This window comes from Ailuropoda melanoleuca, chromosome 14 (genome assembly GCF_002007445.2).
Source record: "Ailuropoda melanoleuca isolate Jingjing chromosome 14, ASM200744v2, whole genome shotgun sequence".
In the NCBI taxonomy this organism is placed as follows: Eukaryota; Metazoa; Chordata; class Mammalia; order Carnivora; family Ursidae; genus Ailuropoda; species Ailuropoda melanoleuca.
The window spans coordinates 8,334,418-8,351,256 of NC_048231.1; positions in this window are offsets into that span (position 1 = coordinate 8,334,418).

Genomic DNA, 16,839 nt, shown 5'->3' on the forward strand with positions numbered 1-16,839 from the left:
CCCCCACCCCCACACCTCCCCTGCTTACCCTGAGGGTTTCCACTAAAGGCCTAAAGAGTAAATGTTGGGGAAGGCACTCCATCAAATATAGTAGACAGGGTTGGGCCATTCCAAAGTCTGTCTTTTTTTTTTTTTCCTTAAATCACCTACATAAGAATCTAGCTTTTCTCCCAAAGTATAAAATAACGTGATATATGGTAGGAGACAGGCTTGGTGAGCACCCTCCCTAATAGCATCCATGAAAATTAACTTTTATTGATTTGCTATTAAAATTCTACATCCAGAACTACTTTGTATAATGATTTACTGGGTAAGGTTGATTTTGAGTCATGAGCTGGCAGGTGCATAGGTATAAATATAGCAGAGAAGGCAGTCCATTTAGGGATGCGGGGAGGTGCCTAAACTCAGCATTACTATTAACCCCAAGGCCCCTGAAGATTGGAATCTACATCATCCAGGGACGGAGCCTACAGAAACTAGTGCTTGCAAAATCAGGATGTTGCCTGTGAGGTCATTGGACCTTGGCCTAAATCTAATTTGAATAATTACATTTTGTTCCACCCTGAGTCGGTAGAGGCCCCTGATTAATAATCAGCATTTGGTACATGCCAGTGAAGTGTTTTCTGCTATAAATAGACAGAGTTAACAATCTAATTAACTATAGGAACTGGCAAGATGAACACTCCATTCAGGGAGAAAGATAGATGACAATATTTTTAAGGTCTGTGAGCACTGAGCTGTCCCTGACCCTAATCCATTAGCAGTTACTGTCAAAGGTCACTCTGTTCACCCTCGTTTTTTAAAAACCCCTTCCAAAAGCTGCCACCTTTTCTTCCTAGGGACAGGCATTTCAGCAATAAATATTCTATAACGATAAGATAGAACCTTGAGGCACCTAAGGATAAAATGTGGCTGGAGAAGCATATGTCATGGTCATTCTAACACTTCCCATGGACAGTCCACAGCCCTTGGACTTGCTGTCCACGGTGACCAAGCTCTTACCTCTGATGGCCAGGCAGGAACAATTATGCCATTGTTCTTTGCACATCAGTGTTTGGCTCTTGTGGAATTTTCTTTGAAGCTTTCTTCCACCCAGTCATAATAAAATCAAATTCAGTACAGGGTCTCCTAGGCAAAGAGTGTGTTCTATTAAGCGATTTATAATCTGAAGTTCACAATCTGATTTCCATCTGGGAGTATCTGAATGTAGTCTACTATTGAATTAAAATGAGCATCTTGCTGAGAGTAGCATTTCCATGTTTTTTTCCCCTCTCATAGTTGATTAACAATGATGTGTCTCCTTGCCTTGTTCTGATCCCCAACCGAGGATGCCTGACCCCCAGAGTACTAAGCCAGCTAAGCTGTGATTTCACCATGGAGCCGATCTCTGGCACTTACAGAGAGTCTTAAAGACAGGATCTTGGTTGTTCACACATAATCTACATGCAGACATCATCCCAGGGGCGATTAGCCCAGGGCCTGGGGTCCATCTCCACTTTTGACTTTAGATTGTATATTTCTCTCCTTTCTTATTATCAAACCTCTCTCCTGAGTGGTGCTTACCTATCATGTTGGGCCTCTGCCATCACTGCTGTGTCAAATGCCACCAAGTGTGTCCTAATGACAAAATCTCATTTCCATAGTTTTGTTGAAGCATCTGCCATCACCCAACACCTTTTACATTCCATCTCTACATTCTATCTAGTTCTCTCTTCCTTAGTTCAATTAACATTCTTTTGGTTTCCCCTAACCTTGGTGATAGGGCTGCCAGATTTAGCAAATAAAACTACAGGACATCCAGTTAACTTTGATCTCAGATAAATATGCACGGGGCGTATTTATACTGAAATGTTCTTTGCTGTTTGTCTGAAATTCAAATCTAACTGTGCATCCTGTATTTTATCTGGCAACTCTACTTGGTGATGATATTTCTCTGCCACTTTCCATCCAGGCTTTAGCCTTTGTTCTTATTATTTCCTTTATCTTCACTTGCCCCTCTCTGAATTTATCTGTTTTACTAGGCTCAACCATCATATCGCTTCTAGATCACCTCTCTCCTTCCTCCGAACTCCTTAAACATATTCAGCAATTTAATAAGCTTCCTTGTCACATATACCTCCTCTATTGTCCTAAATTATTATTTGAATCTTTTGTGTGTTTATTATTTATCACTTACAGCTGATTTTCAGTTCCTGGAGGTCAGACATCCTCTTTGTATCCCAAGGCCTGCAGCATAGCTTCTATGGATAGGCTACCAACAAATGTGTAAAATTCCAACCCCGGGTTTCTATTCATCAAATTAAACCCTTTCATTTTTATGCAATGCTGTCTGGAAATCCTACCACTGTGTTTCCTTAATCCATTCACTCTCCCACTCTCCTGGGATGTCACACCTCTTCATAATTCCAGCTCTTCCCCCTCACTCTTAGCTGATGGTCTTGCTTCCTACTTTGCTGAGAAAAGAAAAGCATTTAGAGAAAAATTCCACATGCTCTCCCTTGTATAACAAACAAACACCAGCATGTGTGCCCATCTACCCCTCCTTCCCTCCTGTGACGATGAATTTGCTCCTTGATCCTTTCCAAAGCAAACCTCTCCCCTGTTCAGTGCATCTCATCTCCCCCACTGACTCAAGGACATCACCTCAGCAACGTTCCTTTCTCTCCCTGTATAATCAAGTGCTCCTTTCTATTGGGTTGTTACCATTAACATGCACTAGTATTTCCCTCCTTCATAAGCAAGCAAGCAAACCAACCTCTCTCTCCCTTGACATCAAATTACTCTCCAGCTACCAACATGACTTTTCTGCTTCTTTTCCAGCAAAACTCTCCCAACAGGTCTGTATTTTTTGCCTCTGCTTCCTCTCCTACCATTTTCTCCTGACAATAAGGATTGTGTTCCACCTACACCTAAACTGTTTTGTCAAGGTTACCTATTAATTGCTTCCAAATTATCATATTAAGTGAAAACAACTTAGTCTCACCTAATTCAACCAGTCAGCAGTATGTGAATCGAGTTCATTGCTTTAGCAATTGTCCCTCTCTTTTCTGTGTAATAGGCTTTAAAATGTTCTTTAAACAGCATCTTCCCTCAGCTTCCATATCACCACTCCCTTTTGGTTTTCCTCCTACCTTATTGGCCCGACCTCTTCCCTCAACGTCAGACTCATATGTCCATTTGTGTATACAACATCTCTACTTGGAAGTTTGCAATGAACCTCATACTAAAATGTCCAAAACTAAACTGGTTTCCCCACTCTTGCCCCAAACCTGCTTCTCCCACAGAATTCACCATCTTAATAACTCTTAAATCCATTCTTCCAGTTGCTCATATAAAAAACCTTGGAGTCATCCTTGACACATCGTTTTCTCCCACACCCCACATCCATTCAACTGCAAAATCCTGTCATTTCTACCCTCAAAATATTTTCAGATCTGACCATTCTCATTACCTCCACCTCTTGCCTACATTATTGCACTTGGCAAGCATTCAACAAACATTTTTGCATCCATTAGTGAATGAATGGAACTCTATACTGTATACTTTAATACATTAACCTACTCTCAGCTGAAGTGTTCTGAAAGAACTACATGCTTAAGTCTGAGAAAACAAAGGTTTATTCATTCCTTTATTCATTCAACAAATGCATATTGACCATTCACTAAGAATCAAGTGTTTTCCTAAGCACATAGAGAGCGAAGAACAAAAAATCCTGTCACTGGTATTTATTAGCTGTGTTGCCTTTGGCAAGTAAACAACTTCCCTAAATTTTCCATTGACTGGCAGCATAAGATCAAAACACTATCCAACTTGTAGGGTGATTGGGAAGAACAGATAAGATAACGTTTTTTACCTGGATGTGCTTTGTAAACATTCTAGCACTATGTAAATGTAAATCATTGCTGACCCTCATAACAACTTTATGAAGCAGACAGGGCCGTATTTTTTATAATAGTCCCATTTTTAATTAAAAAAATGTATAAAAGTTCAGTGATTTTCTCCCAGATCGGAGCTAGCTAGAAGCAGAGTTAGAGCCATAGCTCAGGCCTTCCGGCCTGTGTTCTAGATCAATGTTCACAGTACTCTTCCTTCCAGACAATTCAGTCTATGTTGGGGGAATTAATGGAATTATGTTTACAAAATCCTTCAAACGTCTTTGGTAAAAGATCTAGAGAAGTATCTGCATTCATTTCCTAGGGCTGCCGTAACTATCACAAATTCAGTGGCTTAAACAACGGAAATGTATTCTCTCACAGTCCTGGAGGCAACAAGTCTGAAATCAAGGTGTCAGCAGGCCATGCTCCCTCTGAAGGCTTTAGGGAAGAGCCTTTTCTTGACTCTTGCCAGCACATGTGCCTGCAATCTTTGGCTTTCTTTGGCTTGTAGAAGCATCACTCCAATCTATTCTTCCATCATCACATGACTTTCTCCCTAACTCTCTAATTGTATCCAAATTCCCTCTTATCATAAGGACACCAGTCATTGGATTAGGGCCCACCCTAACCCAGTAGGACCTCGGCATAACTTGATTATATCTGCAAATGTAAGCCAAATTACATTTCCAAATAAGGCCACTTACTTAGCCAGGTACTGGAGATTAAAATTTGAACATCTTTTTGGGGAACACAATTCAACCCACAACAGTATTTAAAGGGCCTGGAAACATCTTTCAAAGAGCATGCCTGGGAGGAAGTTAACATCATTGGAAGGTATATATGCCCAAAGACAGTCCAGCTGTGCGTGGATCAGACACATGCCAGAGTTTCTCTTGCAACTGACAAACAAACACAAAGAGAATCAACCATAAAGGCATGAAATTGTCATCCTGGTGGGAAGGGTTTTGGCAAAATGCCCCAGTTTCTCTGAGAGGCAGATTGATTCATAAAGTAATCTACCTTGATCAGCATTATATAATCCCACAAAAGGACGTACAATGAAAGCAATGATGCAAGGAGGGCAGAGCTCAGGGAGAAATCTTGCCCTACATTGTTACCCAGCACTACTGCGGGGCTGGCACACCTGTCGGCCCTCTCCGCCGCCAGCACCTTGCCTAGCGACTAACCCAGTTTAGTCAGACCTTCCAATGTTAAGGGAGGTTCTATATTTAGACAATGTTCCCTGCCTGAGGATGAACTGGGCTGGCCTCAGTGTCACACCTTAACACCGCTCTGTTCCTGCCCTTTGTGTTTGTTGGGGGAACCAGCAGCCTCCTCTGACATATGAATTTAGGGTGTTTTTAAAACTAGAGAGACCCTGGAAGCTCCTTTAACTTAATTCTTTCTTTTTACAGCATCCAAGCATAGATGAAGCCACTACCTGGGTTTGAATCAGAGTCCCAACAATTTCTAGATATGTGACTTCAGACCAGTTCCTTAGGCTCTCACGTTTCTCATCTGTAAAATGCAGGCAATAGTAGTGGTATTTACCCCAACGGGTTATTGGAAGGATACGTAGATCCACATAAAATAAGTAAAGCAGTGCCTGGCCCATGGCAAATACAAAAGAAATTTTAACCATTACTATTTTCATTGTTTCAGATAAGCACACCTAAGCTCAGAGACGTGATGGAAGCTGCCCAGGTTAACCAGCAATCTGGTACACACTCAAGGCTGGAACTGGTCTGCCAGGTCCATACCCTCTTATTTGGCCCACAGTTAACACACTTACAGTAGCTCCTCTGAGACAGATAAAAAAGGTAGAAACCACACCTCACCAGCTCTATGCTCTAGCTTTAAGATGTTTCCCAGATGACCTGTTTGTCACTGTGAAAATCGGGAGGTGGGCCCAAAGGAATGGGATAAAAGCAATGGCAGCAAGCTGGAATGGATGGTGTGCAATTAAAGGCAGGGAAACCACTTAGTGGCCATTGATTGCATTGGTCCCATCATTAAATGGGGAGGGAAGGAAGAATGGGAAAATGGAGTTCATTGAAAAATCATAATAAACTAAGTTTATTACCAGCAACATTACAAGGGAATGCAAATGAACAAATAAGTGTCTTCTGGGATAAAACCATGATGGTAGACTCCAGGCGTGTGAGTCAGGTTTGGGAAAAGCACGGGACCACGTCAGCCAGTTAGAAGTTAGAAGGAGAGTAGAGGTACCCAGGTGGAATCACACCCCGTTTCGGTAACTCATTGAATCATTTGAGAAATGCAAGGGGAAAATTGTAGGAGGATTTGCTTTACTGTGCATCCGAGTGATGGGGGGCTGACGAGCCCAAGAAAGCACCCAATCTTCACAGCATAGGCGAGCCTTGTGTGGCACTGAAAAGCAGGGTATCTTAGGGGACAGGTACAAACGAATTTTCCTCAGGAAAAAAGGGAAACTAACTTTTTTTTTTAAATTTCTGAGCTCCAGACATGTCAATTCATCTAATCAAAGTATAAGGCCCTGCATCAGACCTCAAATAGTAAAGGGGTGAAGTGAAGGTAGCCCCACTTTACAGAGAGGAGGAAGTATTGATAGGATTGTTGGATGTAGAGATAAAGGAAATGATGCCTTGAGGATGAAGCCCAGGTGGAGAGCACTTTCCTGAGTTTGGAATTAACAAAGCACTTCCATGGTCACTCCTCATTTTTCCAAAGTACCTTAAAAGACTGGTAAACACAATAGGAAATAAATTTGTTTTTCATACCTGCTGTCTTATTAAATCTTCAAAATGTCCCTGCTAGGTGGATTTATTCTTGTCTTAATTTTACAGATAAAGGAATCAAGATTCGAAGATCACAGAACTCTGGTTTTCTGATATCACATTACAAGATTATCAAGTCTATCAGGGTGATGATCTTGTGGGGAAGGAACCAAACATGGCAGTAACTGAGGAAGCCACACTCAGACCCTTTGGCTTCGAAATGCCATATCCAACTGGCAAGACCAGGAGAACATTCTAACTTCACTCTGTTCATAGTTTGTCTAGGTTTGAAGCCATTAGAATTGGGCCTTTTTAAAATCCTGGAGGAAATTCATTCATTCATCCATCCATCCATCCATTCATCCAACCAACCACTCATTTACACATTCAGACATATTTTTGAGTGCCTGCTATGGCCAGGCCGGTCTTGTTCTAAATGCTGGAGATACAGTCAAGGACAACATAGTCCAAGTCCCAGTGCTTTGGTGCCTAGATGGGGAGACAGATAATGAACAAATAGATAAGATATCTTCAGACAGTGCTACAGAGAAAGTAAATCTGAGGCAACTGGTACAGGGGATCTGAGCAGGTATTCAGCATCATGAGGCAGGTGGGTCAGAGAACACATCCTCATCTAAATAGCATCTGAAAGTCTTGTGCAGGAAAGGAATCAGCCTTACTAAGATTTGGGCAAAGCACTTTCCAGGCAGAGAACAGACAGGTTCTGAGCCAAGTCAGAGCTAAAGGAGGACAATAGGAGATGAGGCTGGAGAGGTAGGCAGGGAAAGTTTATGTAGGCATGCTCAGAAGTTTAGATTTTATTCCAATTTCAAAGGAAAACCAGTGATGGGTTTCAGGCAAAAGAGTGATGGTATTTATGTTATGTTTTTAAAAGATTCTTCTAGCTGCCATATGTAGAATGGATCGAATGGCAGCATGAATGACAGATGGGAGACCAGTTAGGAGAATATTCCATAGCCTACAATGAAAGATGATGTGGCTTGGATTAGGGTGAAAGCAGTGGAAATGGAGAGAAGTGAATAGACATGGCATATCCCATATTTTGAGCAGAAAGCTAATGCAGACAGTGGCCTAAAAAAGGGACTCAGGCAAGGATAATTCATAGACCTAAGCTCTTACTGCCTGTTCTGGTGAAAGGGAACACCTTTAAGCCTAAGCCATGAATGCAGTAAATTTTACAAGGCAACTGAGGCTATATATAGAATTAGGGAAAGCTCAGGCTTTGGTGGCAAAACTATATTCAACTTATGGTTTCACCACAAATAACTGTGTAACTTTGGACAAATTTCCCTACACCTCTGAGCATATATTTCCTTATGTATAGAATGGTGATCTAAGTGCTTGTTTCCCGAGATCATTACCAGATAATTTATGGAAAACACTTAACACAGTAGTAGCATATAGTAAGTGCTCAATAAATGTTAGACTACTATTATTATTCATTTTCATTAAGAAAATTTACAGGGAAACCAACTATCACTTTTTCGTTCTCCTCTGTGCTTAGCTTCTGGGTCTCTTGCATCTTATCACACACCTAATCACACCTCTCTCTTGGATCTGGAAGTAGCATCCTTTGCGTTGAGTCCACAAAAGAAAGGCAAGTGATCACGCACTGTCTGGGTGCTCACCTCATGCCAACATGCACAAGATTTCTGAGTCTGCCCAGGCATCCTTGCCAGACATATCTGGCAGGTAGGACATTTTCACAGGCCACCCCTGGCCAACTCTTCTCAAGCCAGCTAGGATTTCCTGGAGTATACTTGGCATACTCAGAAGCACAACTCAAGTCTCAACACTACATAATGCATTACAAAGCTTGGTTATTCATGAATGGAGTGATATTGCGACATAGTTGCATTAGTCATCTGCTGGACCAGCATCTTAAAAAAAAACTATTTTTAACCATGACCTATAGTTAGAAATATATCATGACCCAGTAAACAGTGCGTAATGAAAACAAACCATCATGAAACGACCTTTATTTTTACCGCATGTGGTGCACTCTGAATATTTCTTCTTGTGTCTCCCCCCTACCCCCATCACTACCACCTTTTGTTTCAAATTCTGGTCACAACCCATTAAATGATTTCATGACCTATTAATAGGTCATGACTCATATTTGAAAAGCTATGCTGGAAGGCCACAGCAAATTGTTTTATAGCTGAGTATATATTTATTTCTCTAAACCTCCTTTGTCACAAAGTTTCTGTTTCTCTAGTTTCACCCTGTGTAGTTTGCTATGATTTGCATGTGTTTGAACTCTCTACATCTGTAAAAGGCATTCAGCGCTTGTAATTTTTCAAAGGATGCTTCTAACTCAAGTGTTAGCCCATCTGTTAAGACCTATTTATTGCTTTTTAAAAGAAAAAAATTAAAAGCAAATTAGGAATTCCAGGCTTACACTAACCAGGATTTTTTTTCCTTTTGTAAAAGCCTTCCATCTGTCTGCCCTCTTTTGGACACAACTCAAATAGGAGGCTGCATCTCATCAAATCAAATGTGGGCGCTGTCAAAAAGCTGCCAAAATATCATGCCAGTTGCTTAATTTTTTTAAGGAGAATTAAAATCAGATTTAACATAATGAGTTGTTTGTTTTGTTGCTGTTCTTTCCATCCATTATAGAAACATGGAGCTCAGTTTACTGCATGTAAGTTTACGCAGTAGCCTTCCAGAGGCAGTCCCAAGGTACATTAAGATAGATCTGGATAACACACTCCCAATGGGCAGATTGGTAGTGGTGAAACAAACCACTGTGGGAGTTGGGTACCAAGAGCTTTAACTCAGAACCCATTTAGACCCCAGGGTAAGGGCAATTACCCCCATCTGACTTGTTTTTCTCTTTCCCACAGGGCCTGTTCAGGGGAGCTCAATACCTTCAAAATCCATTCCCCAGCAAATCATTTGATTTTTTTTTTTTTTTAATATAAGCTTATGCCCAACATGGGGCTTGAACTCATGACCCTGAGATCAAGAGTCACATGCTCTACCAACGAAGCCAGCCAGGTACTCCAAGTCATTTAATCTTTTTTTTTTTTTTCAAAATAATGTATTATTTATTTCAGGGGTACAGGTCTGTGAGTCATCAGTCTTACACAAAACACAGCTCTCACCACTACACATACCCTTCCCATAACCAGTTCTCTTTCTTGACCTAACTTTGAGATTTAAAATTATAGTGGTTAGGTCGTCTGGGTGGGTCTCTTGGTTAAGCATCTGCCTATGGCTTAGGTCATGATCTCAGGGTTCTGGGATCAAGCCCCACATTGGGCTCCCTGCTCAGTGGGAAATCTGTTTCTTCCTCTCCCTTTGCCCCTCACCCCTCTGCTTGTGTGTGTGTGTGCTCTCTCTCTCTCAAATTAATAATAATAATAATAATAATAAAATAAAACTATAGTGGTCTATCTCCTCTTCCAAAGATCTAAGAATAATCAGAACTAGGGGCGCCTGGGTGGCACAGCGGTTAAGCGTCTGCCTTCGGCTCAGGGCGTAATCCCGGCGTTATGGGATCGAGCCCCACGTCAGGCTCCTCCGATATGAGCCTGTTTCTTCCTCTCCCACTCCCCCTGCTTGTGTTCCCTCTCTCGCTGGCTGTCTCTATCTCTGTCGAATAAATAAATAAAATCTTTAAAAAAAAAAAAAAAGAATAATCAGAACTAAAGAGTTATGTATAACTAGATAAAGGAACCAAATTAGTTATCAGATGACAGACCCTGAAGTCTCTAGGAGAGCCTTACCCCCTACACAAATCAGTGGTCTTAGGACTGTGGTCTCAGGGCTACTGCCCTACCATTACCAACAATGTCACACCAGGAAGGGAGACTAAAACAATGCAACGGTTAGGAGCAAAGACTCTGAAGTCAAGTGACCCTTAAGTTCAATTTCTGGCTTTACTAATTAGATCAAACCACCAATCTCTCGAAACCTCCATTTTCTCCTTGTTAGCGGATTAAAAGAGAATAAATCATATGGAGCACTTAGCATACTCTCTAGCAAAAAAAGGCCACAAATGGCTGATGTTATTATTGTTGTTTTTGTTATTGTTATGAAAGGAAGGAACTTACTCCAGTATCTTGTAGGTATAGAGCAATCAAGACATTAAAAAGTCTGTAAAAAAGAAGGAAGGAGGCCTGCTTAAGATGAATATGATGGTAAAACCAAATTCTTAGATTTGAAAAGCAATGATACAACAGAAAACAAGAGATTGATGAACATGAAGAAGTAAAGCTGGGAAATTATTTTAAATGGGGTATTTAGGACAAATTGCTTTCCTGAACCAGTCTAAGGTCTCAGTGGTTGGGCCTTACTTAATCCTGCATATATCTTCAAACCTAATCATAGGTTTATTAAAACAGAAGTTTATTTTTTAATTTTCCTTCACATCATTTTCGTTTCTTCTTGTCATCTTCTCATTCTGAAGACTCCTCTATGAGGAAGCTAATTTTTGTTTACTCAAATTATGTTTGTTATGGACTCTGCCATCACATCTCTGCTAATCCTTTATTACTGTTCTGTGATATTAAGTCACCTTCCCTTCCTCCGTTCTAATCAATGTACCTCTTGAATCTTCAAGTTCGAAGAGCCTGATCAAGTAAAAATAACCGTGGCAACATTTTGGGTGGGTTTTAGCAGCATTTCTTGATTTATAGCATTTAGCATAACCTATTTACCTATCTGCCCATTTCATTAATAAGAATCTTGTCTCCAGTTTTCAGTTCAGTTCAGTGACTCTCCTCACAACATCTGACAGAGTTCTTTTCAACACATGGCTTGTAAAACATGTCTCCTAACTACCTAGGCAAGGAGATCTTTCCAACCTAACTCAATCCGCTTCTAAGATACAGGTATTTGTGGAAAATGAAATATGTTTAGCTGTACTTCTCAGGTGATTTATCTTATTATTTGAGAAATTCTTTACCCTTATTTCTGATTGATCAGCATTTGGCTATGGTCCCTCAGAGTCTCCATCAAGTAAATAATGACCAATAGAGAAAACGTACCAAGGAAATTGTAATTTAAAGAAATCCTGCTTTTTAAGAAAATGTGTTTGTAAAGTGAGTATTACTTTGTAACAAATAAGTTTCCAATTTATCAAGGTTTATGTTGAAATTTCTGTAGAGCACTTGTCTTAAAGGGAACCTTAAGATTGTACCATAAAGGAAAACAAGCCCATATTAAAATCCCAGAAATGTTTCTTCTGTGCAGTCTTGGGCAAGGTATTTAGCTTCTCAGAACTTCCACATCCTTATCTGTTAATGGTGGTGATAATACCCACCTTGAGTGTTGTAAGGCTTAAAAATGATGGTGTTCCTGATACATAGTAGGCACTTAATAAAGGCTAGCTAGCATTATAACCAGAGTTTTTAACAGAACATAAAAGAGGAAGCTGAAAAAAAAGTAAAGCTGGAAAATTATTTTTAAATAGAGTAGTCAGGAAGAACTGCTTTCACGAATTGATCAATATCCCTTTAGTGCTAAGTCATTCATACTTAACAGCCATCTGCTGTCTGTCTGCTGGTGTGACCCTTTGGGGGAAACCCTAAATACCTAGAAATCTGTCTTTGCCACCATGCTGATTTCCTTCTGTGTCATTTATTAATCAACATTGTTTGATTTGCACAAGAATTATCAGGGTCTGGTCCTTTAGTGGGGGCTAGAGCTGACATTTGTTAATGTGATGGTCAAGCAAGACTAAAGGAGGTAATGCAGGACTAGCATCTTAAGTGCTCATTTAATATTGTTGTTATTTCCTAATAGGTAAAAATGGTTAGACAACATGACCCTCTGAACTGACTTCTATTTTTTAATATTTCATGACTTCAACCCAAAAGACACTAACATGATTCACTGAAAACTATGCAGTCTTATCTACAATTGCGAAATATGAAGTGCTCTTAAAACTGAAAGTTTTTTCATTATTCATTTGTCTGCAAACCTGACCTGAATGGCTGGGAAGCTATTTATAGTTCTTACATATTTCACTGCAGAAATATTCATTCATTTGATTACAGGGTACTTGCCACAGACCCTGCTGGCTGTGTTATATAATAGATACAAATTGTGAAATTCCCTTACAGTGGCCTGTAAATACTGTAATCCAGGATCATATCTGGAAATCCTGAGATTCACCACCACAAGCTCTTTTTCTACAGGGAGCTCAGAGTAGTGCTTTGCCTAAGGCAACCTTCCCCATTCAACTGATTAGATTCTTGTGAAGTATGTTCCTGCCTTAGAATTCTTCCAGTAAACCAGGTTTTCGTTATTTGACTCCGCAAAGGTAAAGATGGGAAAGAGAAAGGAGCCAAAATTAAATCAGTAAGTTTGCCTAATTATCAGCTGTGTGAAAAAAATGTTTTGATTAAAAAAGAAACTATTGAAATTTTTGGTAAAAAATGAGATTTAGTTACATGGAGATTTCATATACACACCCTTCTAAAGCAGTAACAGACATTTCACTAAGTTTTTTCCAGAAATCTTCCACGTTATTTTCTCCAAAGTACCTATGTAGCATTTATAGACAATATTATACCCATTTTTATAAATGAGAAAACTGAGACCCAGCACAGTTTTCTAATTATTATGCTTAACATCAACAACAACAAATGTCTTTGTGTAAAAGAGCATAGGTTGTTGGCAGACTGAAGGAGGGTGACTTACTGTCCCACTTTACCTGGGGGGATGAAAGATTTCTCAGAATGTGGGACTTTCAGGGCTAACACCGCAAAGTCCTGGGCAAACCGGAAGGAGTTGTTCACCCTACTCTGGAGTTATTAGCCATGATTTCCTTCTACCTCTTTCCTGCTTCGAAAGATAGCCAGAGTCATGTTGAGCATGTAGCTGAAGTACAAAGCATAAGGAGAAAGTCTATGCACCCAGCTTCGTATTTAAAAACATTATTCTATGCCAGTAAGAAGCACAGAATTAGATCAGACAAACAATTTGCTACTAACAGGCAGATTTTGTTTCTTTCTTCAGGCTTATCTATATGTTTTAATTCTTTCATAATGGTCATGCATTGTTTATGATTTTAAAAAATCATCCTGTTACCATATGATCCAGCAATTCCACTCCTAGGTATGTACCCAAAGGAATTGAAAGTAGGTGATGAGGAAGCAGAAGGCCAGCTGAGGGCAAAGCACAAGCTAACAGCCCACAACCCCCTCCCCTCCCCAGGTGGGATATGTGTGACATTCCTCAGGCACTCCTGGCTGCCCTAGAACAAAGGAAATGGAGAAGCAAGTGGTTAACCGATAGACGTCACAGTCATGCAGGACCTGAGTCTCCATCAGTTTGCAACTGTCTTAATGATTACAAGAAAAAAGCAATCTTTTCAATAGCCAAACTCTCAGAAACATACAGACTCCATTTCATGAAGACCTAACATCACAAACCCCCCTCCCGCCTACCGCCATAGGATAGAAAATCTTATATAATCAGTCACTCCTCACACTTATAATGCAGCTCTTTCTGCCCACGGGTCCTGTCCCCGTGTTATAATAAAAACACCTTTTTGTGCCAAAGATGACTCAAGAATTCTTTCTTGGCTGTTGGCTCTGAACACCACCACTTCAAACCACGTCAGTAAGGACTAAAACAAATATTTGCACCCCAGTGTTCATTATAGCATTATTCACAATTCAACAGATGAATAGATAAACAAGTCATGGTATAGATATACCATGAAATATCATTTAGCCTAAAAAGGAATGAAGTTCTGGGGCTCCTGAATGGCACGGTTGCTTGCACGTTCGACTCTTGGTTTTGGATCAGGTCGTGATCTCAGGGTTGTGAGATCAAGCTCCACATCGGGCTCCACACTGAGTGTAGAGTCTGCTTGAGACTCTCTCTCACACTCCCTCGTTCCCACCCCACTCTCTCTCTCTAAAAACAATAAATAAATATTTTTTAAAAAGGAATGAAGTTCTGATACATGCTACAACATAGGTAAACCTTGAAGACATGACGCTAGGTCAATAAGCCAGAGACAAAAGGATAAATATTGTATGATTCCACTTGTATGAAACATTCAGAAAAAGAAATTCATGGGGACAGAAAGTAGACTGGAAGTTACTAGGGGTTGCAGAGAGGGGAATGAGGAATTATTGCTTAATGGTTAGAGTTTCTGATCGAGGTGATAAGAAAGTTTTGGAAATAAATAATAGTGATGGCTGCACAACATTGTGACTAATTAATGCCACTGAATTACACATTTTAAAATGGTTAAAATTGTAGACTTTATATTACATATATTTTGTCACAATAAAAAAATACCAAAAAAATTACATCTAAAGACTGAAAAAGGTGAGCAAGGAAAATTTAGGCAAAGTATTTGAAGTTTATGGCTAATGTCTTAAGAAACCATTAAATAAGCTGGGTGTGCTAAATCCAGAATTATCCCTGATGATATGTGAAATACACCTTTCTTTTGTACTTTCAACATAACTCCTGTTCTATATACAGGTCTCTAGTCAAAGGGTAAGCATTTTCAAAGTAGAGTCAGAGATCTCTCCTACATTCTCAATTAAAATAAGTACGTTAGACACATGTGGCTGTGGCTAGTGTTTAAATGCCAGAGAGGCAGTTTTCAACTCAAACTAATAAGGACACACTATACTTAAGAACACCAATCTTCAGAAATATAAGTCATCCCCAGAACTTGAGGTGCCAAAAATGCACCACAGAAGTGAATTATACCAGGAATAGGCCCCTTTCAGCCGTTATCTCGTAAGGCTCCAAAAATCTTGAATCTTGTTTCTAATTGACCGTTCATACAGTGGCTCTAAGTCACATCTGAGGAATTCTTTTCACATATATTTATCTAATTGTTCCAGCACATTTGTTACAAAGATATTTTCTAGGGGCGTCTGGGTGGCTCAGTCAGTTAAGTGTCCAACTCAATTTTGGCTCAGGTAATGATCTCAGGGTCGTGAGACTGGCCTCTGTGCTCAGCGGGGAGTCTGCTTAAGATTCTCCCTCCCTCTCCTTCTGCCCCTGCCCTTTCTCTCTTGTGCAGGCATGTGTGCATGCACTCTCTCTCTCTCAAATAAATAAATCTTTAACAAAATAAAGAAAGATTACATTTTCTAATTATTGCCTTGGCATTGTTGTCAAGAGTCAATTGACTATATATATATTAAGATATATTTTTAAGATGCCTGGGTGGCTCAGTCAGTTAAGCATTGACCTTCAGCTCAGGTCATGATCCCTGGGTCCTGGGATTGAGTCCCACAAGGGGCTCCTTGCTCAGTGGGGAACCTGCTTTTCCCTCTGCCTGCCACACTCTGGTATGTATGTATGTATGTATGTATGTATGTATGTATGTATTTATGTATGTATGTATTTATTTATTTATTTATTTATTTATTTATTTATTTATTTTTAAGTAGTTACCACTCCCAGTGTAAGCCAAACGCAGGGCTTGAACTCATGAAGTTCAAGAGATCAATACCTGAGATCAAGACCTGAGCTGAGATCAAAAGTTGGATGCTTAACCGACGGAGCCATGCAGGTGCCCCTGCAGTAGTTGTTTTATGAAATCGCCACAAACACTGCATTAGTGAACAGTGAACCTTTTCTCCCAAGGGAAATACAGGATTAGATACTTGTGAGTCTCTGTTCACAACAGTTTCATCAATTAATCAAAACATAACCTTGTTTTTTGTCTATTTCTGTTTAAAGATATCTTATTTAATATACACTGTAGTCTCATTAACACTGAACTCACAGCCAACAGCACTAAAACTCATCCCTGAATGCACCAAACCATGTAAGGCACATACAACTTTCTCGCACTTCCGAACACTCTTCAGCACTATACTTGGGTGTCATTTGAGATAGCAAACTCATCAACAAAAAGCACGAACACACACACACACACACACACACACACACACACACACACACAAGTGACACAGGCATCCAGAAAGGATACTTGTTTACGGTAGGAGGGCTGAAAAGAGAAAGCAGAGCATCACCTTGTTCAAGTTCATCGGGGAATGTGAGCTTTAGGTAACTCAAATTTTCCTCTGCTCTTGTGCATGTCCACAAGTGAACACAAAAGGACTGTGAGCGTTGATCTGGGGGTTACAAATAAATTTTAGTGAGTAAGCAAATCTGCAAATAAAGAGTCCACAAAAAAAGAGTGTCAATTTTATACAGAAATGCAAATGATTTTTCCAGTTGTTTAC